The following is a 27,750-nucleotide window of genomic DNA, read 5'->3' on the forward strand; positions in this document are numbered from 1 at the left end:
TATGGCTGCACTGCCTTTGTGGTTGTTCATGGTCAGAATGCCTGCAGCACCAAGGATATTCAGAAGCTATTGAAGACTATTTTTGTCCATACGTGGTTTTGTGTCAAAATCAACTGGTTTCTTATTTTATTTTTTGTGTCCTATGCAGGTCAAGACCTTACCTATACAAGTCTGACCACCAGTATCCCGGAGTCAATGAAACAGACCCGCCTGTAGCTGTTCTTTATGCTGAAATCGGCACCAAGGAGTTCAGCACTTTTCATAAGGTTCTGTCAGAGCGTGCACAGGAGGGCAAACTCGTCTATGTGCTACGAAACTTTGTGTTTGTGAGTATTAGCAGTGTAATTTCATCAAGATTTTATGTTTTATATAGTTCAAGAATTTATTAAAGTCTGTTCCATATACCGTAAATATTTGTTGTCATTCACATTGATTTCTTACCACAGGAACTGAAAAATTAAAAATGCTACTGTCTGGATATAGTGTTGAACTGGCAATTAAAAGCACTGAGCGCAAAGCTGTTGATGACACACAAGTTAAAAGGTATCATACAATGTCAGATTGCCTTTTGTGTAACAGAAGTGTTAAAGAAATAAATGACTGTACTCAAAAAGAGTTTTATTGTAATATTCAGTGTTAGGAAATATGCTTTAAATTATGAGTAGCTTGCTAAACTAGACTACCCTTCAAATGTTTAAGATCAGTAAGATTTTTTGGAAGAAATCAATGTTCTTTTATTCAGCTTTTATAAGTGACTTTAAAGACTTTTGCATTGTTAGAAAATATTTGTATTTTATATACAGTAAATGCTGTCCTTTTGAACTTTCTATTCATCAAAGAATCCAAAAAATATATATAACTCGATCAAAGTTTTCACAATTTTAAGCAGCACAACTGTTAACACTGATAATTCATTGGTAAGTATAAAGACAGCTTTGAAATACAATAAAAAAAATTTACCAATCCCAGACTTTTGTATGGTAGTGTACTTTTAAAGTAGTTAAACTACAGAATTAGTAGTACTATTAGTAGTAACTACTTATTGGAAGAAAAAATTGACTGTAAACTGGAGTAGCTAATGGTAATGAAACAAATGAATTAAAACTGACATGGTCTGAATATGTTTACAGAATCCAAATCAGTCACCACTGTTAATGTGGATGAAAAAGATGAAGTCCAAGGGTTTCAGTTTAGGAAATTAAAGTAAGCACTCTGAATGTTTTTCTTTTTTAAAACATTTTTATCTATCCATACTGTAGATCAAAATGAATGATGTATTTTGCACATAACTGTATGTTTCTCACTGTGTCCTTTTCCACCTCCAGAAAGTCTTAGCCAGAGCTTCAGGAGGAACTTGGAGAGCACCAATGACATGAGTCCTCTCAAAGTGTGGGAGCTCCAAGGTGAGGCAGGCTGCTGTTATTGATGGTCCTCTCTTACAGTGTTCTGGACTCTGTGCTGCATCACAGAGTGAGATTAAACCGATCCTCATGGTTCCTGGAGAGAACTGTCCACTTGATGAATTGGGAAGCAGTGGAAAGGTTGCAGTTTGTACCCTTTGCGTGCTGCAGCGATCTGTCCTATTCCTGTTCAGACTTCTGAACAGATGCTCATGTTCACAGTCAAGTTCAATTTTGCACTGTGAGACCTGGATAAATAAGAGCCGCTTTAGTTTTGTGCTCATAGATAAATTAAGCAATTTATTTTACTTGACGTGAAGGGCTCTCATGGTGGTTATCATGATGGTTATTGAAACAGTCATTTGATTTTGTAATAACTTTGTGGAATTGTAAGTGGTAATAACTTTGATGTGGAATTTTTAATCTTTCATCCAGACTCTGTAGACTAGTTTATAAATCAAGCTGTATGGCAACCACAGTCGTAATATTTTCTCTCATCAAAAATACATTTCTTAATTGCCTAAAATGAAAACATATTGTACTTTTCCTGATGTTGTTCCAAACCTCTTTTTTGTTTCTTGGAACACAATTTTTTTTTTTTTTTTGGAGTCACAAAAAAAAAAAGTTTGTTTTTCATACCATAACAATGTATCCTAATTATTGCAATTATAATAATGAAGCTCAGTCATCCATATTCATTCACAAGTCAATAATCACTGCTTTTAACATGAATGCATTAAGGAGAGCTAGGGCAGATGTCCACATTTTCTGTATATATTACTTAAAATGTTTATTAAAAAAAACTGTTGTATGATTTAAAATAGTCATATTGAATACGTCTGATATTTCTATGATGCCTTCGCATCATGAAGCCTGAAAGCTCCTGTTCCCCATTCAGTGTAATCACACAAGAAAATAACCATAGATTCTTCAAAATTATGAGTGTAAGTAAATCATGCCAATGTTGAAGTTATGAAATGCAGTCCATTTACAAAATTTTTGATTTCTATTTGAATTATGAATAGTTTTAACTAAATATTTAACTGCAAGCATTCTTCTCAGATTATTAGCTCTTTTAAAAAAGATTTTGAAATGCCTTCTCTGTCTTCCCAATAGACCTAAGTTTCCAGGTGGCATCTCGGATCATGACTATGCCAAAGTTTGATTCTCTCAAACTGATGCAAGACCTTAGCCAAAATTTCCCTAGCAGAGCCAGGTAAAAAAGTCTGAAAATTCAGTCTTGGTTTCTCTGAGAGAATCCTAGACAGAAATCATCGCCTTTCTTACAACTCTCCATCAGAACTAAAAAAGAATAAAGGAAAGATATCCTTATTAAGTCCAATATTTAAAGGAAAATAAGTTAAACATGTCAAACAAAATTGTGAACAGGAATATCTGTACCAGTTATTGTTGTAAAATATTCCACTTTGCATTTTTGCATGTATAACAGCAAAGAATGCATGCATATGTGTTATGTCTAGGTCATTTTTAATGTGTGACTGTGACTTTCCTCCACTGCTCTTTAAGACCGCTTTATGTGGAGTGTTCAGATTATGCTGAGTCAGAATTACTGTGCTTTACAGTTTGTTAGCATAGCTGATATGGCGTCTAAGAGGGAACAGGTTTTCTGAGATTAAAATGAGTTTTTATGACTGTTCTGGGATGTTGACGAGAGCTAGAACTGACTGTGATGATTTAATGTCCCAATAGATCACTGACAAGAGTGGCCATAAACCAAGACATGAAGAAAGAAATAGAAGACATTCAAAAGGTATGGTTTTATCAACAACTTTTCTGATGATCACTGTTAAAAAAGTATCAAGTACAGCCATGTGGGCCCAAATTTCTCAGATTTATTTTTAGAAAATGAAATGTGCCTTTACTCAGTTTGATGGGTATGGAGTGTCTTGAGAGTCTCAGATGATGAATCCAATAAAAAAAAATCATGTTTCAGCAAAACATGTCCATACTGAATGATGTGAAGTTCATAAAGTGATGGTGTATCTGATGGAGCTTTTACTTTTCAGAGATTGCGTGAGTCTGTTGAGTCAGTCTGTTCATTAATGGAATTCACACTGACCTGGACCTTCATAACCCTTTCAGGTATCATCCAAGCACAAGATCCTCTTACCATCTGGTTTCTGTCGGTTGTTTAAAAATGAAGTGTGTAATTGGCAACACTAACGTTTCTCAACATGTTTTATATGTGTTAATCACATACTGTACATTTGTTCATTCTCAACTGTTCTGTAGCATCCTGGACATTCTCAGAACCAAGGCTAAGATTATGAAAAGTTCTTCATAGCCTTGGCAACAGAGGAAGAAGTATTAGTAAGTTCCTGCATTTACCATCATCAACCACTATAGAGGATGGCTAAGCTTCGGACATCCACCACACATCCATTATGGTAAGATGCTAATTATTTAGGTGTGGTTATAGAGCCCAAAATTTAAGTTCTGGTTGTAAAATACTATTCCAAGTCCACATAGAGAACCTTGTAAGACTGACCTGCCATGAGCTTCTTGGATGCTAAGTTTCATACTTATTTTATTTTATGTTATTTTATTTCATTTTATCCTATTTTGGCTAATGTTGTAAAATATTATTTTAAAATATTCAATCGTCTGTTGCTGTCTGGTTACTAGATGTTTAATGATATTGAGCAGGACTCCATGTATCGTCATTGGCCCTCAAGTCTCCAGGAGCTCCTCAGAGCAACATTTCCTGGAGTTATTCGACAAATATGCCGTAACTTCTGTAACCTGGTGAGTCAACTTGCCTTTGAGTTGATTATAGTCTAAGCTGAAATCTAGCTGTGTGCGCAGGTTTATGCAGGGATGTTTATCCCCTGATGTCCTCCTTTTTTAGCACTGCTGTGCCTATTTTGTGTGAATTTGTTCATTCTTATTCTAATCTGGGAAAGAATGAAAAACTGTTTTCTTTGTTGTTTGCAGGTTCTGTTTCTTGACCCAGTACAAGAGGAGATGTGCACTCCTCAATAGAATTTAATACATTTTACTTGAGCCTTAAAAACTATTCACTTCTAAACTCAACTGTATTACAGATATTGTCACACTAAATTCCTTACATAGCTTTTCAAGTTTTATAACACTTAATGTTTCCTTACTTATCTATAATTTCAACTCAAATCAATATTTCAGAGACTACAGAGACTAATGTACTAATTTAATTTTAGTGAGATTTTCTTTTTTTTTTGTGACGCAGATATTTAACAGGGTAGAAGTTGGGGAGACTCTCTCTGTGGATACATTATGTGTTGAGTGTAATCCTTTAGTCTGATTGGTTCGCAAGTTTTAAGGCTTTTCCTATCATATCCAGGGTCAGATCATTGAAAGTGTCGAAGTGGTGGACTTCCTAATGGAGCAGGGCCAATGTAGTCCCCTGTCAACCCTCTCATTCTGAGCTCTGAGAGGGGATATCTGGATTTCACTTCCTCACCAGGTAACCCTTTAATGACCCCACCTGATCCGAACCAGTGCCAATATTAATCTGTCATCTCACCATATCATTGTCACTGTAACAATCACATGATCTCTGCAATCTCCATCAAAATAAAAAAATTTGCATCACTATCATCAATGTTCTTTACAATGTTCCTTACTAACTGCCTTAATAATTTCTGTTATAAATGAATAAAGAGTTGTTGAAGACTGGGATGACTCGACTGTGTTCTCATACTTGGACTCCAGAGACAAAACGGCAGTTGTCTCTAAGAGAACGAAGTATTTCATTAGAGATGGTGAGGCATGTCTTTTTCAAAAATATTTTGTGGGGGTTTAATATGTTATGTTTTTTAGTACACTGCTAGTATTAAATCATAATTAACATTACATTGTTGGTTTAATGTGTTACTTTCAATAATTTAATATGCATTACATGTAGACATCTTAGCTTAAAACCTATCCAAACTGTGTTTTTGTAAAAACCATTATTCTTAAATAATGTTTTTTGTTTTGTTTTTTTTACTTCTCCTGTTGAAGAGGAGGTGTTGTATGGAGGGACCATGTGGATTGTCACAGATATTGAACAGTCCCCTGGAAGGCAGTTGCTCTGGAATGCCATGAAACATATGGTAAACTACTGCAGTTTTTATTTCCAATTAGTTTTATCCACAGGAATCTCATCTTCAGAGAGCAAAGGCACACGTGCATCTTATTAATTAATCTGAGAGTAATTAATCTTTGAAAGCATTCTTCTAATGTAGGTTAATGAACAAAATCCAAAGTTAATGACCCAATTAATATATATACAAAGTACAGAATAGCTGTTTAACATACAAGTAACTTAACTAATATCACAATTCTTTCTCCCATAATCTCTATAAGATGATCAGGGTTTCATTTTGTTAAGTAAACTGACCCAAATAATTGAAGGCATTCATAATCACATACTGTAGTTAATGTTACTGGTTTGCTATGGTGTCATGTTTGAGAAAGTCTCTGATCCACAATGTTTGTTTGCAGAAATCCAGCAGCTCCAGCTGTCGTGTCGTGGTGATCAATAATCCCAGTGGAAAGCCCACGGAGGACCACAGCGGTCTGTACCGTGCCATCTGGGCTTCTCTACTTACCCAAAGCAGCAAGAACACACTCGACTTCACCCCAAAACTCCTCAAAGAAGAAAATGTTGAGCTCCTCAAACAAGGCACCAAGATTAAGCACTTACTTAAACAGGTCAGTGGAGTATGAAATACTGTGTCTGGGTAATGTGGAATTGTCTGTACAGCATTTTGACTTGGTTTAATCTTAACATACCTGTTCTTTTCTAGCCTGTCTGACTGTCTGTTTTTTGTTTTGTGTTAGTTTTTTTTCCATTTTACTTTTAATTTATGTCACTTGATTTAAGTTGCTGTAAATGTGTCTTCTTCCTCTCCTGTCAGTCTGTGTACTGATTTGAAAGACCAGAATGTATATTACAGAAATACAGATTGTTAATTCCTTGTTGGCTGTTTATGGTTGCAAGATTATTATAGAATTAAATTGATGCAGATTATTGACCTCAAGATCTGACAAGGTTTTGGAGCAAAAACATTTTATACAACTATGATTAGGGATTCAGTGATGTTAAACTTCTGGACCACATGAAAAAGCTAATAAACGTATTACAAATATATTCGATATTACAGTTCTACATTGTTACATTTACCACAGGTGAATGCAGACATCACCACCTTATAATAATAAAAAGAATAAAAGATAGATATTAATTTTGAAAAGTTACTTTGTGTGTGTGTGTGTGTGTGTGTGTGTGTGTGTGTGTGTGTGTGTGTGTATATATATATATATATATATATATCCAATATCCATTCTGTTATATAATAATTAAAGTAAAATGTTTAATCTTAAATAATGTGCAGTAACCAATAGGATACAGATATATGGTACATTATTAGCTGTAATTATAATTTGGTCTTTTACGTAGTTTCACCCGCATTTAATTATGTTAAAATCATTTTAATGCACTGGTTTTTATGGCGTATTGTTTGCATTTAATGTGTAAATGCCCAATTACATCTAGAAGGCTTGTGTCTTCCAAAGCACAACAGCAAATAAAACTTTTAGTTTCCTCCTGTCATCAGCATCAAATGACACAAGCAGGGCCTCTCATCTTTTCCGTGGTGTGCCTTTAGCCCATCGCCACATTGAAAACCACTCAACCACATGTTATTTACTCAGACTTACAGACAAACACATCTCTGGGAATGGCTGCCCTGTGCCTCGTACAAACGCAATTGGAATCTAGCGTTTACTGACAGAGTATTGCAACTTTCAGAAAGACTGATCAGTCTGTAAGACACATGGAGAGCTATCTTTTGGTTCTTTCTGTCTCTTGTTATTTCATTGTCCTGCTCCTTCTATTTATTTCCATCATAACTTGTAAGATAAGAGAAAGTGTTCCATCTAACCCAGCATTCCTGAGTTTTATTAGTTGAAAATGGTTGGAGAGAGAGACTCTTGGTTCCCTAAGAGCTCGTGTCTGGGACCTGTAATGGCTCCATTATTGAATGGCAGGGAAGAGCTGTTGAGCTGACATAAGCATTTTGTTCCTTTTCATAAGGACCAAATACAGGAAACACTAATAATCTGACTCTGTGCAGCTCATACACCCGAGATTTGTTTTCGGGACTGAAGCCATTTTTTCATTACAAGTCTGATAAATGAAACTGTTTAATTATTGACTAGCGCTACACGGTCACCAATGGCGACACATTTTTCAGAGGCCTAGCCAATTTAATACTCCTCTCAAAATACTCTAATGACTGCACTTGCACAAATACACCCCTTTAGTTTTCAATAACTCATTGATCGACTATTTCCTCATTGCAGTGTAATTGAAAAACACATTAATGAGCCGATCGATTTGTTCTTTACACATTTTTACTAGACTTAGTTCAAATGAGTCCAAACCTGAGGTCACACAAGATTTCACTCCCTATATCTATAGTGTGAATTAAGAAATGTATTCAGAAAAATTATTATTCATAAAATAATTATTCTTCTTTCAGTGGCACTAAAGATTTATATACACCCCCCCCCCCCCCCACACACACACACACACACACATACATACATATATACATACATCTGGTTTTAAAATTGTTTTAAAATAATAATAAGAAATGTTTCTTGTGCCCCAAATCAACATAATACAATTACAAAGACTGGAGTAATAGCTGCTGATTTTTTTCTTCCTATTACTAACGTTTATGTCACCTTTTTCAGGTATTTAAGTGTTAAATATGTGTTTGGTGTCCTGTAGGGTTTGGACCATGATGCCTTTGAGAAGAAGCTCCTGCACAGCCAGCAGAAGTACTGTAAGGATGTTTTGAAGCTGAAAGCCAGACAGAGAGCTGTGGTCAGCAAAAGGTTCACAAACAACCCCTCCTCCTTTAGACAACTACAGAAAATTTCCATGGGAGTTATGAAATCGTTTATAACCTAATTACTGTACGGACCGCTGATCTAGGTGATAAATGGTCTGAACTCTGAAGGTCTCACCAGTTGGTCCTTCAGATGGGACGCTCATTTTGTTGACTCACTATTAAGAGGTTTGCTTGGCCTGGTCTAACCTTGAGGAGAGGAGAGGTGAGATGAAGTCTGCCGTTAATTCACCAGCGTCCACTCAGCATCCTCTGCTGCAGGGGTCAAAGGTCATATGGAACCACAAAACTGTCATAATGCTGTGGTTTTTCAGTCTTTGTTGACAGACAAGCACAAAATGGGCTACAGGCTGAAACAGCGGTGACATGTCCCATCATTCTCCAACACACCAAAGTGATCCCCAGAATATATTTTCATCCTAAAGAGCTATTATATATGGGATATAAAGCTATTAAGCTTAATTTGGTCATTTCTTTGTTTTTATAAGATAATTAATATATATTATAAAAAAGGGGCTAACATATATCTACACATTTTTATGTATTTCTATTACATTTATTATTCTATATATATATATTATTTTATATATGTTTTATATCAGTTAAAAATCATTGTGACTGCATATGAAATGTCTATTATTTTGCCCATATTTTAATATTTATTATATACAGTACATTTATCAAAAATAATATATTATTACAAAAATATGTAGATTTTATATATATTGGCTCTAAATCGTAAAAGGGTAAAGTAACAGTGTTGACACTGACATGGTCCGCTAGCCGAACGATGCAAAACAAAATTAGAAAGAAATGCAAAACTGGTTCATATTCTGTATTTTAAAAAATCAAGAGTACATTCAGGGTAAAAAAAAAAAAAACACACCCTCACTTTGATTAGCATTAAAAATGGAATGCCATGGACATGCATATAAATGATTTTCTCTATCTTGTGTATAAAGGGTGTTTGAAGGGTCCAGGGTGCAAATACAGTGGTACACATGCATTTACACTTTAGACCCGTGGTGCTGATGGTTGACGACCTGCCCCAAACTTCACTTCTGACTAACAGTGAGGTTAATGTCTTCACTAGATCCTGAGCCTTTTGGTTGAAGAAGAAGAGTTCAGTGTGAAGATTTCCATCTGCTAGAGAAGATCACACTTCGCACTTCAGCACAAAAGATTAAATCCAAGATCAAGCTGATGAACATGAATGCCCAAAAGTATGCCGTGTTTTTGCTTGTCACCCCAAGCCGATATGTGCGTAGATGTAAAATTATTTGTTTGTGAAAGGAAAACTGAAACCTGTTATTACTGTTCACAGGGCCAGTGATTTAATCATGAAAGTAAACGCTCTCTTCACTTCATCGCCTAAAGGAGAGGCCAGAAAAGATGTCCAATTTCTGAAGAACAAACACAGGTTTGATTTTCCTTGCAATATTTCAACTGAGTGTCTGTATTTTAAAAAGATAATCATTTCTTTCACCTCAATATATTTCACAAGACCCTCTCTCTGCTTTTATAACCACACAAATCATAGAAAGTGATGATTATGTCTGCTTTGTGAATGTATCATTCCTTTGAGCAACTAAATCACTAGTTGTCTGTCCAAATTGGTCAGACGGCTCACTCAATGAAAGTGTGATCAGCTGGATATCCAAACATAAGCCCCTGCCACCCAACCAGGTTTCCATGGCTATGATCAGCTCCTATCCTTATTTATGCATATTCACAGCTACTTGTGCTAATTGTCCATTTGCGTTTTCAGTTACTTAAAAGCCTCTACTTCAGTTTTTCTCAAGACCGCAACACTTTCAGTGCCGGTGTATCAAGCGGACCAGATGTGTCTTTAACAGAGTTCTTCAGTTGGCACAGCGGGAAGATGAGGTGTTCTATGGTGTGGTTGCCATGGTGGATCCTCTCACCAGAGATGCACTGAAGTTGGCTCCTTTATTAGTTGTACGTACAACTTTGGTCATGTCTAAGAGCTTATTGTTTCTCAGGCCTTGTTTGTGCTGTTTTCCAGCTGAGAGACTATGTGTCTACTCTTTTAATATAATCTATTTGACATTGCATGGGCTTCCTCTATCAAGACTAATATCAGTTGCACAGCGAGTGTTTCTAGCTAATAACCGTGTCCTATGAAGAAAAATAGTGCCACTTCATGGATCAGAAAGCTGAAACTTCCATTAAGATGCTGTCAAATCACAATGTGTTTTTTGATTATTGGTGGTTGAAAGCTGTTCATTCCATTGATTAGTACCTGACTTGCAAATGTAAATCTGCCCCTGCAGTTGATGTAACAAGAAAAAACATTAATTATTAATTGAATTAAGTTCCGAAGCCCCGCCCATTTTCAGATTGATTCATCTCTTTACATTTTACATTTGTATTTATACTCCTAACAATTTGTACTCCTAACAATCCCCATATCTGCTGATTGGCTTCATCACTCTGTCTCCTCTCCACCAGTAAGCTGGTGTGTGGTGGGCGTTCTGGCACACTATGGCTGCCGTCGCATCATCCAGGTGGATGCTGCACACTGGTGGTGGATGAGGAGATACCCCCAGACTATGTAAAGCGCTTTGAGTGCCTAGAAAAGCGCTATATAAATGTAATGAATTATTATTATTATTATTATTATTTATACATTTGGCAAATGCTTTTTATGCAAAATGACTTGCATTGCATTGAAAGTATATATTTCATCAGTTTATGCATTCCCTAAATCAAACTCATGATGTTGTTAGCGCTACTGTATGCTGTAGTCTTTGAGCTATAGAAATCTTTTCAAGTAAACCCTCAGTCCAAAACATTAACATCATTCTTATTGTCCAACTTCTTACTCGTTTTATGGTCTGCAGATCCAAAAAAAGGTTTTTATTTAAAAAAATGAATGTAGTACATTATCCTCTGAAGTCATGAAGAACTTAAAATGAAAGCAATTGGCTCATCTGTATGTGGTCCTGTGGAGCGTGACCTGGAACCTTCCCTCCCGAATCCTGTTGGTTGTGAGTGTGTGAGTGGGTAATAACCAGGCTGTCTCCTCTGTGTGTGCTCAAGTGCTTGATCAATATGAAAGTGCAGGTGTTCATGAACTGTCGAGCCAAGCTGTCCCAGATGCCCCTGAAGAGGTGAGAACAAAAGCTTAATTAAACTGAAGCTCTGAGAGTGTTGCAGGACACGCATGCATACACACACACACTCATACAGCAGCTGGTGCTGTTCTGCAGATATCACCTTGTTTTGTTTTTTGGTTTTTTAACAATGTTCAGAGATTAAAAAGATTCACGTGAAGTCAGAATTCAGAATGATGGAAAAAATAACTTTTTTGTTAAAATTAAGGTCTGATGCACCAGGTTAAAAGCTCATTTTTGAAGCTTGATAGTCACCAATCTCTGAATTTGATATTTTCTGTGAACTATCCCTTAGCTGAGGTATAAAAAATATGTGGTGAGAAACATCTGCACTGATTTAAGACACCCTGCGTTTTATAGAAACTGATGTGAAACAATAAGAAAAGTTGTTGTTGCAGCAGAAAAGAAACTATATTAAAAAGTTAATATTTGAAGAAATTGTCAATTGTCAAGTCAGGATTAGAAGTAAATGTAAAAAAAAATATTTTGTCATGGGATTTCTAGCTATTCACAAATTACAGCAGACCAGCAGTTTAGTTTATAAGACTGATGTCATATACTGTTCCTTTGTCTTTCTGGCAGCATTACAGTATGTTTTGGAACCCGATGTTTCGTTCTTTAGCAACAACTCCCTTTCCCCTGGCCCTATGGCCTGCTTCGCTGAAATCCCAGAATCCCCTCTGCTCACTCTTAATATGCTCACCCCAGACCTGGATGGTTGAGGTAGTCAGGAGCCCGTATGATCTAGATAACATCCACCTACAAGAGGTATGAATTCTAACTCTAAATGCTGTATTTCTATATTTACCAACGCAAAGATTTCCACACATGAACTCTTTTTGTCTAGACTGCACATAGGCTGCAATAGTGCTTTGAAATGTATACATGTTTATGATACATATGGTCTTGTTCATGTTTCACTAATAAACTTTACGGTCACTCTTTAGTTTGGGGACCAATTATCACAATTATCTATTTACTACAACTTTTGCCTCAATAAACTCCTAATTTGGTGCTTATAAATAGTTAGTTAAGGTAGTTGTTAACTTAAATATGGTCATGCAGAATAAGGCATTAAAATGTGCTTTACAAGTACTTATAAATAGACAATATGCTAGTGTAACGATAAATGACTTCCTAATCGTCGGGAAGAAGGAGGCGGGAACCGGCGGACAATCAAAACATTTTAATAACAAAATAAACACAAAACAGCGCACCAGCCCCTCACGGACGACTGGTGCGCACAAATAAAAACCAAAACACAACTAAAAGCCCAGGCCTGGTCCTCTCTCGTCCTTCACTGTCGTCGCTCCAGTTTTATATCCTTCCATCTCCTCCATGGGCCTCGAGACCGGTGGGTCGAACAGGTGTAGTTCATCTCCAATCACTCCCCCGGCCTCGCTCCCATGTCCCTCGGCCCCGCCCCACTCGTCACATACCCCCATCGCCCCTCGCAGGCCGGGGGGTACTCCCGAGACTGCGCTCTACTCCCCCCCCCCTCCCTCCGGGGGGGCCGCTCACGGGGACCTGCGGGAACCTGGGGGTAGGACAGACGAGGCGAGAGAAAAGGAGATGGAAGGAGGAGCGACAGAGACGAGAGAGGGGAGAGAGGAAAAAAAAAAAAAAAAATTCCGGTTCCCAGACGCACCGCTACTCGGCCCTCCACCAGCTGGGCGATCTCCTCCGCGGTGCCTGGCGGTGGCACTGGACGGCCCTCGGCGGACGGCACGACACTCCTCCGCCGCCCGGTGGACGGCGACGGCTCCTCCGGTTTTGGGCAGCCGGCAGGAGTCCCCCGTTCCCTGCTCCTCCCCGTTCCGGCGGAGGCAGCAGGCTCCGGCCACCTGGCGAACGGCGCCGACTCCTCCGCTCCCTCACGGACGGCAGCCGTCTCTCCACATCGTGGGCGGCCGGTAGCGAGCTCGCCCGTCCCCGGCAACTCGCTCCAGCCCACCGCCTCGAGCGTCCATGGCGGCACACTCCTCGCCAGCTCGATGGCACCGCGGATTCACCACAGCGGCGAGGGATCTTCAGCAGCGCGTCCCTCCTTCTCCCGGGTTTCGGCACCACTGTAACGATAAATGACTTCCTAATCGTCGGGAAGAAGGAGGCGGGAACCGGCGGACAATCAAAAACATTTTAATAACAAAATAAACACAAAACAGCGCACCAGCCCCTCACGGACGACTGGTGCGCACAAATAAAAACCAAAACACAACTAAAAGCCCAGGCCTGGTCCTCTCTCGTCCTTCACTGTCGTCGCTCCAGTTTTATATCCTTCCATCTCCTCCATGGGCCTCGAGACCGGTGGGTCGAACAGGTGTAGTTCATCTCCAATCACTCCCCCGGCCTCGCTCCCATGTCCCTCGGCCCCGCCCCACTCGTCACAGCTAGTAATATGCATGCTAATAAGCAATAGTCAGAATTGGTCCTTAAACCTAAGTGTGACCAACTTTATTTGTAACTAGTCGATTTGTCCTGGATAAATGTGATTTGAATGAATAAATGTGTCGTCTTCTACTTTATTGTCAGGTTAGAGGTGTAGTCAATGCAGAGTATGAGCTTGAGTATCTCCTGTTGGAGGGTCACTGTTTTGACCTGTCCACAGGTCAGCCTCCCATAGGACTTCAGTTTACACTGGGCACGAGACCGGAACCTCTCATGCATGACACCATTGTCATGGCTAAGAGTTTTTTTCCCTCTTTTTGGCGTTTTCCAAATGCATGTAAAATACATTGTAATATGAATTTTCCTAGTTTGATAAGAGTCATATGGACCCAAAATGAGAATTCTCTTATCATTTACTCACTTCCATGTTGTTCCAAACCTTTATGACTTTCTTGTGTGGAACACAAAAGCTAACTATTTCCAGTTGAAGGCCAACCCCTGCGCCTGAATCCTGAGGCTGCGTGAGGGCCGCTCAGAGGACCTCTTTCAGATGCAAACGTGAGTGGTTTCTCATCACAGGTTTACATTTCTATACTACTGTTCAGAAGTTTGATAATCAGTATGATTTTTTTATTTAGGAACATGTCTTTTATGCATAATGCATTTATTTAAACAAAAATACAATAAACACAAGCTATTTTAAGTTGTAATAAATTTCTAACAGTATTATCGTTTAATGCTTTAACGCATCCTTGCTAAATAAAGTAATTGTTTTAAAAAAAAAAAAAAAAATTCTTGCTGACCCCAAATTTCTGAACAGTAGTGTATAGTTGGCAAATTTTTTTGCCACCATGATTTAAAATCTTTTCAAGCTATGGATTTTATCAGTGCATGCATTTCCTGGGATTCAAAGTTGTCATCTTGGGTCTGCTAGCAATATGCTGTACCAGGAATACAGATACCATCCAAAATAAAGGGGAAAAAAAAAGAAACTCTAACAAATGGTCCATATCATAACTCTCCAAAATGCTTGTCATCAATTTTCATTCCTTTTTCTGATTGTGCACGTTTTAGCAGTTAAGGAAACACACTTCTTCGAGAATTATGGAAGACAGTAAATCTTGTACCCCATTTATGGAGGTTAAAGTTAGAGCACAGTTTCATTTTTTACAGTGTTAGTGTGATTATTCATACAGTCTGAGGTCTGCCACAAAACCCTAAACCAACACAGAGAGAGTGTGTGAGAGAGAGAGAAAGTGTCTCTCAGATACACACACTGCTTACTGCTAAATGAATGGAAAGGCTGTGGTCTGTCAGTGTGTAATTCACTGATATCCTGTTCTGAGGAAGTGCAGCCTAATGGATCCAGGGTTTCATTTAGGATACTGAAGCTAACGGCACTCTGTGTCCTGTACCGCTGGGCATTTATCATGCTTTTCATGTCATCACAACTTCTTTCTGAGACATGAGCAATTTGACAAAAGGAATGTTCAGAATAATCAATCAGTCATTGTTGAGGAATCAGAATAATTACAGTGATTATAAGGCAGCACTATTGATATTCCTCAAATGTTGCCATTTGATAGTTGTTCATCTTCTTCTTCATTACTTTTTTCTTCTTTATCTTTTTGTCCTTCTTGTTCATTTTTGTCCTTCATTTTTGTCTTTCTTCTTTTCCTCATCCTTTGTCTTCCTGTCTTCTTTTTCTTGTTTCTCTTCTTCATCTTTGTTCTCTTGTCATTGTTCTTTGTTGTCATCTTTGTTTTGATCATTGTTTTCTCCTCCTTGTCAGGAGAAAGCAGGCTGGATTCAGGTGCGGGTAAACTCAAGGCTTTATTCACAAAGCGGAGACAGAGAAGAAAGAGTCACGCTCCACAGGTTTCACTCGCAGTGACAGGATGAACAGCAGATGAGTCACGTTTCACAGGATTCACTCGTAGTGACAGGATGAACAGCTGAAGCTACTAGGAGCTCTGGGCTTGTAAGAACTAGAGCAGAGAAATAAGCCAAACACACTGGAGCCTGAGGACAAGACACGACAGGGTGAGTACAAAGAACTGCTAGATGATCGGAGCTATTGGAACGAATAACAACAGTCTGACAAAAGACAGAGAAACACAGGGAATAATAAAGGGGAAAAAATTAGAAGGACATAGAGAACAGGTGGCGAGCAATTATGGTTAACAACGGGGAACAAGGGAGGCGGGGAAAACACAAACAGGCAGACGTGGTGAGCTGTCACCATCCCAACACACACACACCCACACCAAAAAGACAGGTGATTAGCCCCGAGACCCGACAGTACCCCCCCTCCCAGGAGCGTCACCTGGCGCTCTAGGAAGGGGCCTACCTCGATGCCGCCGGAAGTCCTCAATCAACGAACGGTCCAGAATGTCCCGGGACGGCACCCAACACCTCTCCTCTGGACCATACCCCTCCCAGTCCACAAGATACTGAAACCCCCTGCCGCGGCGCAGCTCATCGAGTAATCTCTTAACCGTATAGGTAGGAGATCCATCCACAAGACGAGGGGGTGGGGGGGTGGGGCGACTGCAAGCAGGATTAAGGGGGGAAGAGAACACAGGCTTGACCCTGGAAACATGAAACACCGGGTGAACCCGACCAAGAGTAGGAGGGAGCTTGAGCCTGATCGCCACCGGACTAACCACCTTGGTGATGCGGAAAGGCCCAATGAATCTGGGTGCCAGCTTACGAGAAGGCGCCCGGAGAGGCAGATCCTTGGTAGAGAGCCAAACCCGTTGACCACACACATAGGTAGGAGGAGAGGACCGGCGACGATCAGCTGCAGCCTTGGTTCTGTCAGAGGCTTGGACCAAAATCCTCCTGACTCTCTCCCAGGTGCGACGGCAGCGCTGGACGAAAGCCAGGGCGGATGGAACCGCTGCGTCGGGTTCCTGTGATGGGAACAGAGGTGGATTATAACCAACAGCACACTCAAAAGGGGACATACCTGACGCGGCCGCAGGAAGGGTGTTATGGGCGTATTCTGCCCAGGAGAGCTGCTGACACCAGGAACTCGGATTGTTGGATGCTAGACAGCGGAGCATTCTTCCTAGATCCTGGTTGGCCCGCTCACACTGCCCATTGGTCTGAGGATGAAAACCAGATGACAGACTAGCAGAGGCCCCAATCTGTCTACAAAATTCCCTCCAGAACCGGGAGACGAACTGGGGACCCCTATCAGAAACCACATCCACCGGTAACCCGTGGAGACGGAAGACGTGATCCACCACCAGTTGGGCGGTCTCCCGGGCGGAGGGTAGCTTGGGCAGGGGAATAAAATGAACCGCTTTGGAAAAGCGATCCACCACCGTGAGAATTACAGTGTTTCCCTTCGACGGAGGAAGCCCAGAGACGAAATCAAGGGCAATGTGTGACCAAGGACGGGAAGGGATAGGGAGAGGATGCAGTAGACCATCAGGAGGGCGATTGACAGGCTTACTTTGGGCACATGTGGGGCAGGCCAACACAAACTGTCTAACATCTGCGGCCATAGTAGGCCACCAAAAACGCTGTCGGATGGCAGACTAACCTGGATGAGTGACCCCACTCAAGGACCTCAGAGTGCAGCGCAGCCGGCACCAGCAACCTGCCCGCCAGACACTCTCCCGGCACCTGCACCCCTCGACCGGCCTCCTCAACTCGCTGCTCGATACCCCACGAAAGAGCCCCGACCACCACCCCCTCAGGAAGGATGGCCTCGGCCGCAAACTTCCCCCCCCCGAGCACCGAACAGGCGAGAGAGGGAATCAGGCTTGGTGTTCTTTGATCCCGGCCGGTACGAGAGGGTGAAATTGAATCTGGCAAAGAAGAGCGCCCAGCGGGCCTGACGCGAGCTCAGCCTCTTGGCCGAACGGATGTATTCAAGGTTCTTGTGATCCGTCCAGACCAAGAAGGGCTGCGCTGACCCCTCCAACCAATGACGCCACTCACCCAAGGCCAATCGTACCGCCAGCAGCTCTCTGTTGCCGATGTCATAGTTACGTTCTGCAGGGCTGAGACGACGAGAGAAGAATGCACAAGGATGAACCTTCCCATCATGGAGGGAACGCTGAGATAGAACTGCGCCAACCCCAAAGTCAGAAGCATCAACCTCGACAATGAACTGGGCCTCCGGATCTGGAACCATCAGAATAGGTGCAGAGACAAAACGGGACTTTAAAATGTCAAAGGCTACCTGCGCTTCCCGGTTCCACCTGAAAGACACCTTAGTGGAGGTTAAGGCTGTCAGCGGTGCAGCGATCTGACCAAAATTCCGGATGTAACGCCGGTAGAAGTTGGCAAAACCCAGGAAACGCTGCAGAGCCTTCCGGGAGTCAGGGACCGGCCACTGGGCAACAGCTTCAATCTTAGCGGGATCAGGCTTGATCCCCTCCGTAGAAATAATATGGCCAAGGAACGTAACAGACTCAGCATGGAATTCGCACTTCTCCGCCTTGACAAACAACTGGTTCTCTAGTAACCGCTGGAGAACCCGTCTGACATGCTGGGTGTGTAATTGGAGAGAAGAAGAAAAAATCAAAATATCATCCAAATACACAAAGACAAATTGATTAATCATGTCACCCAACACGCTGTTGACGAGTCCCTGGAAAACGGCTGGAGCATTGGTCAGACCAAACGGAAGAACCAAGTACTCGTAGTGTCCCAAAGGGGTGTTAAATGCCGTCTTCCACTCATCCCCCTCCCGAATGCGCACCAAGTGGTAGGCGTTGCGCAGGTCTAACTTGGTGAAGACCCGAGCTCCCTGTAACAATTCAAAAGCAGAAGACATTAAAGGTAGGGGGTACCTGTTCTTGATAGTAATGTCATTCAAACCTCTGTAATCAATACAAGGGCGCAGGGAGCCGTCCTTCTTCTGAACAAAGAAAAACCCTGCACCAGCGGGAGAGGAGGAATGGCGGATGAGCCCAGCCTGAAGTGACTCACGTATGTACTTGTCCATGGCCTCTCTCTCTGGACCTGAAAGGGAATATAAACGACCCTTAGGCGGAGAAGAGCCCGGGAGGAGATCAATGGCACAGTCGTAGGGGCGATTCGGAGGTAGCGAGGTGGCCCGGGCCCTACTGAAGACCGCCCGAAGATCATGGTACTCCGCCGGAACACCAGTCAGGTCAGAGGGATCCTCCTGAGGAACACAAGACACAGAGACAGGACAAAAAGCAGCACCCAAACATGACACGTGACAAGACTGACTCCAGGCTAAAACAGAATTATAGACCCAATCAATGTGGGGATTGTGCTTGTGCAACCATGGGTGTCCCAGAACTAAAGGAGCCTTAGGGGAATCAATAATAAACAGTTCAATCCGCTCATGATGACTGCCAGCAATATGGAGGTCTATCTTGGGAGTGACGTGGGTGATGGTGGTAAGGGGACGGCCAGCTAATGACCATGCTGAAACGGGGCTAGCCAAAGGAACAAGCGGGATCTTCAAACGTTGAGCAGAGGCAGCATCAAGGAAGTTCCCCTCAGCCCCTGAGTCCACAAGGGCGAGTCCAGTGTGTGAATGACTCTGGAAGGAGAGTTGGAACGGCAGCTGAGTGCGTGTTGCAGGAGAGCTGAGAACCGTGCCCACCAGGACGCTCCGCCTCACTGGTGGACCCTGGCCCTTTAATGGGCACTGAAGGGCGAAGTGGCCTCCCTTGCCGCAGTATAGACACGCCCCCGACAACAGACGCTCCTGCTTCTGCCGTGGTGTAAGCCGTAGACGACCCAACTGCATGGGCTCCTCCTCCGAGGGCTGTCGGCTGGCTAAACTGGCTGAAGAGAACTCTAGGTGGCGCCACGGGGCGGGTGTTTGCCATTGTTTGCGGCGCCGGCTGAGACGACCCTCAATGCGGAGCGCGAGACTAATGAGCCTATCCAATTCCCGCGGGAGCTCTATGGCCGCGAGCTCATCCGAAATGGCGAAATCCAACCCCTCAAGAAAACGAGCGCGCAGCGCGCTCTCATTCCAGCCGCATGCCGCAGCTAAAGTCTGGAACTGGATAGCATAGTCAGTCACGGAGCTCCTCCCCTGAGACAGTCGTGATAACTGGGCCGCCGCCTCGTCACCCTGAGCAGAGCGATCAAACAATTTGGCCATCTCTTGACTGAAAACCGCGAAAGTGGCACAACAGGGAGCCCGCGATCTCCAAACGGCGATACCCCATTCGCGGGCACGGCCCGAGAGGAGTGTAAGGACGTAAGCCACCTTGGTCTCTTCATTAGCGTAATGCCGGGGCTGCAGAGAAAACACCAGCGAGCATTGGGAGAGAAACGCTTGACAGGCGTTAGGATCGCCATCGTAGACCGGCGGATTGTTGGCATGGGGTTCGGACTCGTGTGACATACCGGTGTGAGGAACGGGACCCTGGCTCGTTTTTTGTCTCTTGCTGAAGATCGTCCACCCGTGTGAGGAGTTCGGAGACTCGGGCACTGAGAACTTCCACATCCAGCGCGGTGGTGTTGAGCTGAGTGGCATGCTGCCCGATCAACACTCCCTGTTGAGCGAGAGCCGCGCGAAGCGGACCAGATCCCGCTGAATCCATAATATGGTCAGACTGTTCTGTCAGGAGAAAGCAGGCTGGATTCAGGTGCGGGTAAACTCAAGGCTTTATTCACAAAGCGGAGACAGAGAAGAAAGAGTCACGCTCCACAGGTTTCGCAGTGACAGGATGAACAGCAGATGAGTCACGTTTCACAGGATTCACTCGTAGTGACAGGATGAACAGCTGAAGCTACTAGGAGCTCTGGGCTTGTAAGAACTAGAGCAGAGAAATAAGCCAAACACACTGGAGCCTGAGGACAAGACACGACAGGGTAAGTACAAAGAACTGCTAGATGATCGGAGCTATTGGAACGAATAACAACAGTCTGACAATAGACAGAGAAACACAGGGAATAATAAAGGGGAAAAAATTAGAAGGACATAGAGAACAGGTGGCGAGCAATTATGGTTAACAACGGGGAACAAGGGAGGCGGGGAAAACACAAACAGGCAGACGTGGTGAGCTGTCACCATCCCAACACACACACACCCACACCAAAAAGACAGGTGATTAGCCCCGAGACCCGACACTCCTCTGTGTCATTGTTTTTGTTGTTCATCCGTTTATCTTATAATCATATCTTGTCCCGGTTGATGTTCTTTTTAATCTCATTATCTTGTTTTTGTTTTTCTTCTGTTTACCTTGTCCCATTGTTCTTTTTCTGTTTATTTTGTTATTGTTAATTTTCCTGTTCATCTGTTTAGCTTGTTTTTGTCTTTTTTGTTCTTGTTGTTGTTGTTCTTCATCTTCTTGTTCTGCATTGTTTTTGTTATTATTGTTTATCTTCTTAATTTTAATGAAAATAATTCATCTCTAAATAAACTCCAAAACCTTCAGACTTTTGTAGATAATGTAAGCCTTGTGTATTTAGGGTTACAGGTCTGTGACGTTTTGTTTGCTGAATTGTGAGCACTGGTATTTCCTTCAGGAAGTGCAGATATAGTTTATTTGTATTGTTGTGTATGTTTTAGGCATGATAGTACAGATGCTGGTGATGGTACTCAACAGCTTCCACAGCAAGTTCATCAAAGTTAGAGTAAGTTTGTAATGTAACTAGCATTCACTATCCATTGACAAGCATTTTTACAGACTTTGCCTCCATATAATACAGCAGCTGATGGGACCAATGGAAAAAAATAACATCGGTGCAAATATTAGGTCCAGAAAAAGCCTCACAAACTCAATGAGGATCTTTTAAGTGAAGGAACAGAATCAAAGGGTCTGTGGGATTCCATAACCATGTGAATCTGATTATTGAAACATTAATCACATCTTAGATCACTTCTTAAGCTAGAGGGGCACAACACAAAATTTCTAAATTTCTAAAAATATCACAGGCACAGAATAACTAACTGCAAGATCTTTGCATGTGGCTGGGTCTGCATTGAATCTGTGGCTACAGATTTCTACAGAATGTGAAAGTCCATAATTTACAGAGTTCTACAAATACCTGTTCTATTTTGTCTTTTTTAAATAAGTTTTTGGATAGTTTGATAATGGACTCTCTATTACCAGTGTGATAAAAAAAGATCTGCAGATCCTGGTTAAGCCTGTCTATGACTGTGTTTGTCTTGATGTAAATACACACACTACCGTTCAAAAGCTAGAAGGCTGTAAAATTATTACAAATTTTTGTAAGAAACCTCTTATAATCATCTAACCTGCATTTATTTGTTCAAAACAAAGTCAAAACTGTAATATTGTGAAATATTATTACAATGTAAAATAAAATAATAACAATATGTAAAATGTAATTTATTCTTGTCATAGCAAAGCAACATTTTCAGCAACTCTTACTCCAGGCTATATAAATGTATATAAATGTCACTTTTGAATAATTTAACGTGTCCTTTATGTATAAAAGTATTAATTTATTTAAAAAAAAAAGGTACTGACACCAGACTTTTGAACAGTAGTGTAATTTTAATTTTGCATATAAAAATGCAGTTGGTTTGCATCTTATTTAACAGCTCTGTATATTACGTTTTATGATCTGTCTCCTTTTTTCTTTTCTGTCTTTGAGAACTGTGTGGAGCTCTTTGGAGAAAAGGTAGGTAACATGATCTCAATTTTTTTCTCTTACTTATTCTTGCATCAGTTAACACAGCAGAATTTCAGTTAGTAGGCTGTGATTTACTGTATCTTTTTCATTGAGTTTCCTCTCAGCTTGATTTTTACACATATTGTTCTCCACATGTAGAAATAGTTTGCCAAGATGTCGAAATTCTACCTTCTCTCAGCGGTATAACATCACCTTCGTCCACATGATTAAAAAAAACTAATCTCGCCTTTTTTTTGGGCGGGGGGGGGGGGGGGGGGGGGGGGGTTATGTTGCTTGGAAACAGGAGATGGAAACGTTCCAAAGATGTGATGCTTACTATTCAGAAAATGCTCTGATGTGAATATCGTTGCAGAGGCAGCAGTAGGTGAGATCTTGGCTAGGGTGGTTGTGAAAAGCTGCAGATGCCACTTGGTTTTGTTGTGTGGTAATGATGGAGGTTGAGATTTTCAGGAATCTCTGAACTTTCTCAAAGCATAACATACTGTCAGTCACTTAATAGATCCACAAACTCTGTGAAAGCTTAGTCAACAATAAATAAAATAAATTGTGCTGTCTCAAAACCTAGTAGGCTGAACTTTAGTGAAAAGTTTGAGGTCATTAAAAAAACATTTTATTCAACGAGTATGCATTAAATTGGAGATAGTGACAGAAAAGACGTGCATAATGTAAAAAAACATATATATATATATATATATATATATATATATATATATATATATATATATATATACATTTTAAATGTTCCTGTGGCTCAAGTGTTAGAGCATTGTGTTAGCAGTGCAAGGTTGTGGGTTCGATTCCCAGGGAACACGTAAGATAAAAAATGTTGGCCTGAATGCACTGTAAGTCGCTTTGGATAAAAGTGTCTGCTAAATGCATACATTTTAATTTAATTTAATTTTAAATACATTTTATTTTAAACTATTTAAAAGAATGCTTTAAAATAGTGTATTGCAGTAATTAATTTATTAAATATTAAACAGCACAACTTTTTTTATTTCATGTGACATGAAGACTGGGGTAATGGCTGCTGAAAATTCAGCTTTCATAATCAACAAATAGTCCACATAATCCTGTTATTACCGATTATTAGAAGAGCTGTGTCCCTGTTGCTGTGTTAAGTTTTTTGACAGAAGTATGTGTTTTTGGGTGTCTTGCAGCTTTGCCGGTGGCTTAGTCTGGACGAGGATGACAAGAAGAAATACGTTCTCAACATTTTCTCAGTGGCCTCCTACAGAATAATGATGCTCACTGTCCTTCAACACACCAAAACCCCGGTCAAGTTCTAGTTCCTCAACCTCTCCACCTCATTAAAGGTAAGATTGCTACCATTTTGCTATCGATTGCTGTCGTACACATACATAGCAAGAGCTGGCTGAAATTACCATTTACAGTCTGACTGTGTGTGGTTATTTTTGAGAGTCAGGGTACACAGGTTTTTTTTTTGTTTATTTATTTTTAATACGTTTGTGTACAAATGACCATTTCTAAAGAAGAATAAGTTGTTGGTTCTGATGAATTTACTATTTATTTTTTGCCCTCAGATTTACATTTGCTTTCTTTACACTAGTTTGTAAGGCTGCACAATTTGGCCTAAAAATATTATAATTATGTATTAATATGATTATAAAATAACAGTTATACATTTACAAAAATAAATTAATAAATTTTTTATATATATATATATATATATATATATATATATATATATATATATATATATATATATATATATATATATAGTACAACTGTAAAATTGCAATACTTGTACATTTATATCTGCCTTAATTTCATTTGCAAGCATTAAACCATGAGCAGGCCAGAAGTCTTTGCAATGCATGCTCCAGCATTAAGGATTAAATGAATGCTTTTCCATAATCGTAGCAATGAAAATAAGGGGAAAATTATCCATAAATGTGTTAAAAGATATACTGTCTACTGTAGTTTATCCCTTTATGTGTGTGTGTGTGTGTGTGTGTACAGGACACCATCTCTCACGTGGCGAAGGCTCATGGTTTCCAGTATGAGCTGGTCCAGTATAAGTGGCCTCGCTGGCTTCAGCAGCAGACAGAAAAGCAGCGCATCATCTCGGGATATAAGATTCTTTTCCTGGATGTGCTTTCCCCCTGGCTGTGGACAAGATCATCTTTGTAGATGCTGATCAGATGACCTTACACATGAGAAAACTGAATAGAATACGAGCATAGGTGTAAAAAATAGTATGTGAAACAGTATGCATTTAGCAAAAACATGAACTCAGTTCATGTTAAATTCAGTGAGTGGCATCTCAGAATAAAAAAAAAATAGTCAAACTAAAAAATAGTGTGCTTATGTTTTTGCATGTTGATATGCATCCATTCCCAACCTGTGAATCTGATTTAACAATACACGTCTTTTGGCAGTTTGGCATTTTTTTAATTAATAGCAGCCAAGAGATTTCACAGGCACTTCTCTCTAGCAATTCATCATGTTAGCACATTAACAAATAGTGATATCTTCTAATTGCAAAATATAACCCTGAATACTTCATATTTAGATTGTCAGGGCAGATATAAAGGAGCTGAGAGATCTGGATCTAGAGGGCGCCCCCTTCTGTGACAGCCGAAAAGAGATGGAAGGCTGCCGTCTTTGGAAGACTTCTCATCTTGGACAAAGGAAATACCACATCAGGTTAGATCACGAAAAATCTGATTAATTTAGAATATCACTTAACAGTTTGCTATCTTAACCACATGATAGATTATAAATTCCAGTCCTCGCGACCCACCACACATTATTTATGTACTGTATTTCTTATCACTTTAGAAGTTTGTTTTATTCGACCGTAAGTGCCCTGCGAAGTGGACTTCACAGGATATTCCAGTTCGAAGGGAGCGTATATGTTCCATTCTGAGGGCAATAAAGTGTGTGAGACAGGAATTTAAATTGTATTAATTTACAAAAGTGTATTATGTCACACTTCACACTTCTCTAGTTAGTTGCATCTGTGTGTGAAGACGTTGCAGGCTGTGGCGTTGCGCAAATCTGTGAATGAATGTTCCAAAATGAAGTAAACTTCATTCAAAAGTAGGGAGCAATGAACACTGTGTAGGGACCATGTAAATCTGAACACAGTTCATGCATGGAGCTCTCTTCAATCTGGTTATCCGGTGTGTCACCAGGACTGGAAATGAGAAACACTGGATTATAGATTGCTGTGACGTTTTAAAATGTTTTCAGAGGATTCTGTTGTTATATCACATTGTGGTGATATGTGTAACATTGAATAAATGCGGCCCTCTTTCTCCAGTGCATTATCATGGGCGTCAGATTGGTTTGAAATGTGGTGGGGACAGAGACGCATTCAGAAGTGCATTTTCAGAAGTGCTGGGTACAATGATGCATTTTTTTTTTCTCTTTCGCGCAGGTCATGTTTTGAAAGACGTCCTGTATCTTATTAATGTAAATAAATAAAAATGTATACAAAAATGTGATGATGTCCGACTCGTTTTATGAAGAAGAAAGCCGTACAAAGCATTAGACATATGATATATGACCCACTAATCTGCTTCATATCATCATATAAGTACCATGCTGACAATATGACATGGCCATGACGTGGTTTAATGTACCTAAACAATGATTACCAAATTTCTCTTCCATGTTGCTTTGTTATAACCACTGAAAACGGGGAAAAAATCTAACCCAAAATCGGGCCTCGCTCTACATTATCCCGCTTATTACATGGCTACCCACCAAATAAATCAATAATTTGACACAAAATATTGATTTAAAAAAGAGTTTATTGATTTAAACATGATTGTATTGCTTCCGCTAAAGAAAATAGTTCCGTCTCTGCGATTAGAATCCTGCCGCGTCCATAGCAACGCTCTGTTTTTCATGGCAACGGTGTTATTATTAAGAAATAACAGACTTCATTCTACAGTGGAATTCAACCAAGCCATGTAATAATTTGATTTAATTCCCAGTACAATTTACCATATCTACACACAACACAACTTTTAAAAGTTTTATCAAGATTGAAAAAGCAAAAATATTTGTAGCACATGAACACTATTGACTATCACACCATGATCTGACTGCTCTCAATTCACAACAACATTCATCCATCCAATCTACATCAGGCATTTTGACTAAAACTTGATCCATTCCTCATCATCATCACAACTATTTCAGAATTCAGCAATAGATTCAAGCAATAATTAAACAAGATACTGACTACTCAACAATCATCTCCCCCAATACTTGCTGTATGAACGCATACCGTAAATAGCTAATTAAGTTGGTGGCTAAGGAAGTCTAACGTAACATTAATTGCAAGAGAAGAATTAAAACAGCCAATCCCTTGTGTGCAAATGCACAAGACCTAGCCATAATACCAGCAAATCTTAATAAACATAAGTTATCGCGTCTTACCTTTGTGTCAATGGTCTGCAGACCCATGCTGTGTGTACAACAACATCCATTTGTTCTACAGGTTATCACTTTGATATGTTATAGTCCATGGCACTAGGATGCAACCTTGTGATATTGTATGAAGGCTAAATGACTTGCTCGTCTATGATACATTCGCCAGAAATTCTGGCCAATCCCAGCAAAGACTAGGTAGCCTCGTTCCCGCTCGTTCACTGTCCATTCCAAACTGTCAACTCATTTGCAAAACATTCTTTAAAAAAAAGAAGCGCGATAGTCATATAGAGAAAATAATAACAGTGACACGATGACTCCCCCTCCCCCAACCTAGAACGTATCCCAATGTTACAGTTGTTGCAGTTTTAATGAACAGAAAAGCGTGTAGCCAGCGCAGCAGCAGAACTCAAAAAAAAAAAAAAAAGTGGTGGGTACAAAATGACTCATGACGAAATCTGGGGGGGACGCGTTCCCCCCGTCCCCCCCCCGAAATCGATGCCTATGTGCATTATATGTAGTGGACCTAAAAAAATTCGGAAAGATCGCAGCTGGAGACCGGCTCAGAGGCCAGTACCAAGCCTTAAGCCTAGACCCCAACAGTCTGTACAACCTGGACAAGGTATGTGCTTGACATCACACGTTCACCATTAGAGTGGGATGTTCTCTATGGGGTTTGAGGCTAACAGGACCTTCCCAGCAATATGATCTATCAAGTAGCCATCAAGTCCCTACCTCAGGAGTGGCTGTGGTGTGAGACCAAGGTACAGCCAAGACCATAGATCTGGTCAGTATGCATTCACACCACACTGTAAACGGTAAAACAAGAATCTTTTGCATGGTACGTAAATAGATTACAGAAGAGTGAAGGTTTGCGGTCACATTAAATGCATTTCAGGG

At 40.7% G+C, this 27,750-nt stretch overlaps 1 pseudogene; it reads left to right on the top strand.

Moving 5' to 3' along the window:
• LOC132153266 (UDP-glucose:glycoprotein glucosyltransferase 2-like) lies at positions 1-27,632 on the top strand (annotated as a pseudogene).
• The last annotated feature ends 118 nt before the right edge of the window (positions 27,633-27,750 follow it).

This window comes from Carassius carassius, chromosome 11, assembly GCF_963082965.1.
Source record: "Carassius carassius chromosome 11, fCarCar2.1, whole genome shotgun sequence".
NCBI lineage: Eukaryota > Metazoa > Chordata > Actinopteri > Cypriniformes > Cyprinidae > Carassius > Carassius carassius.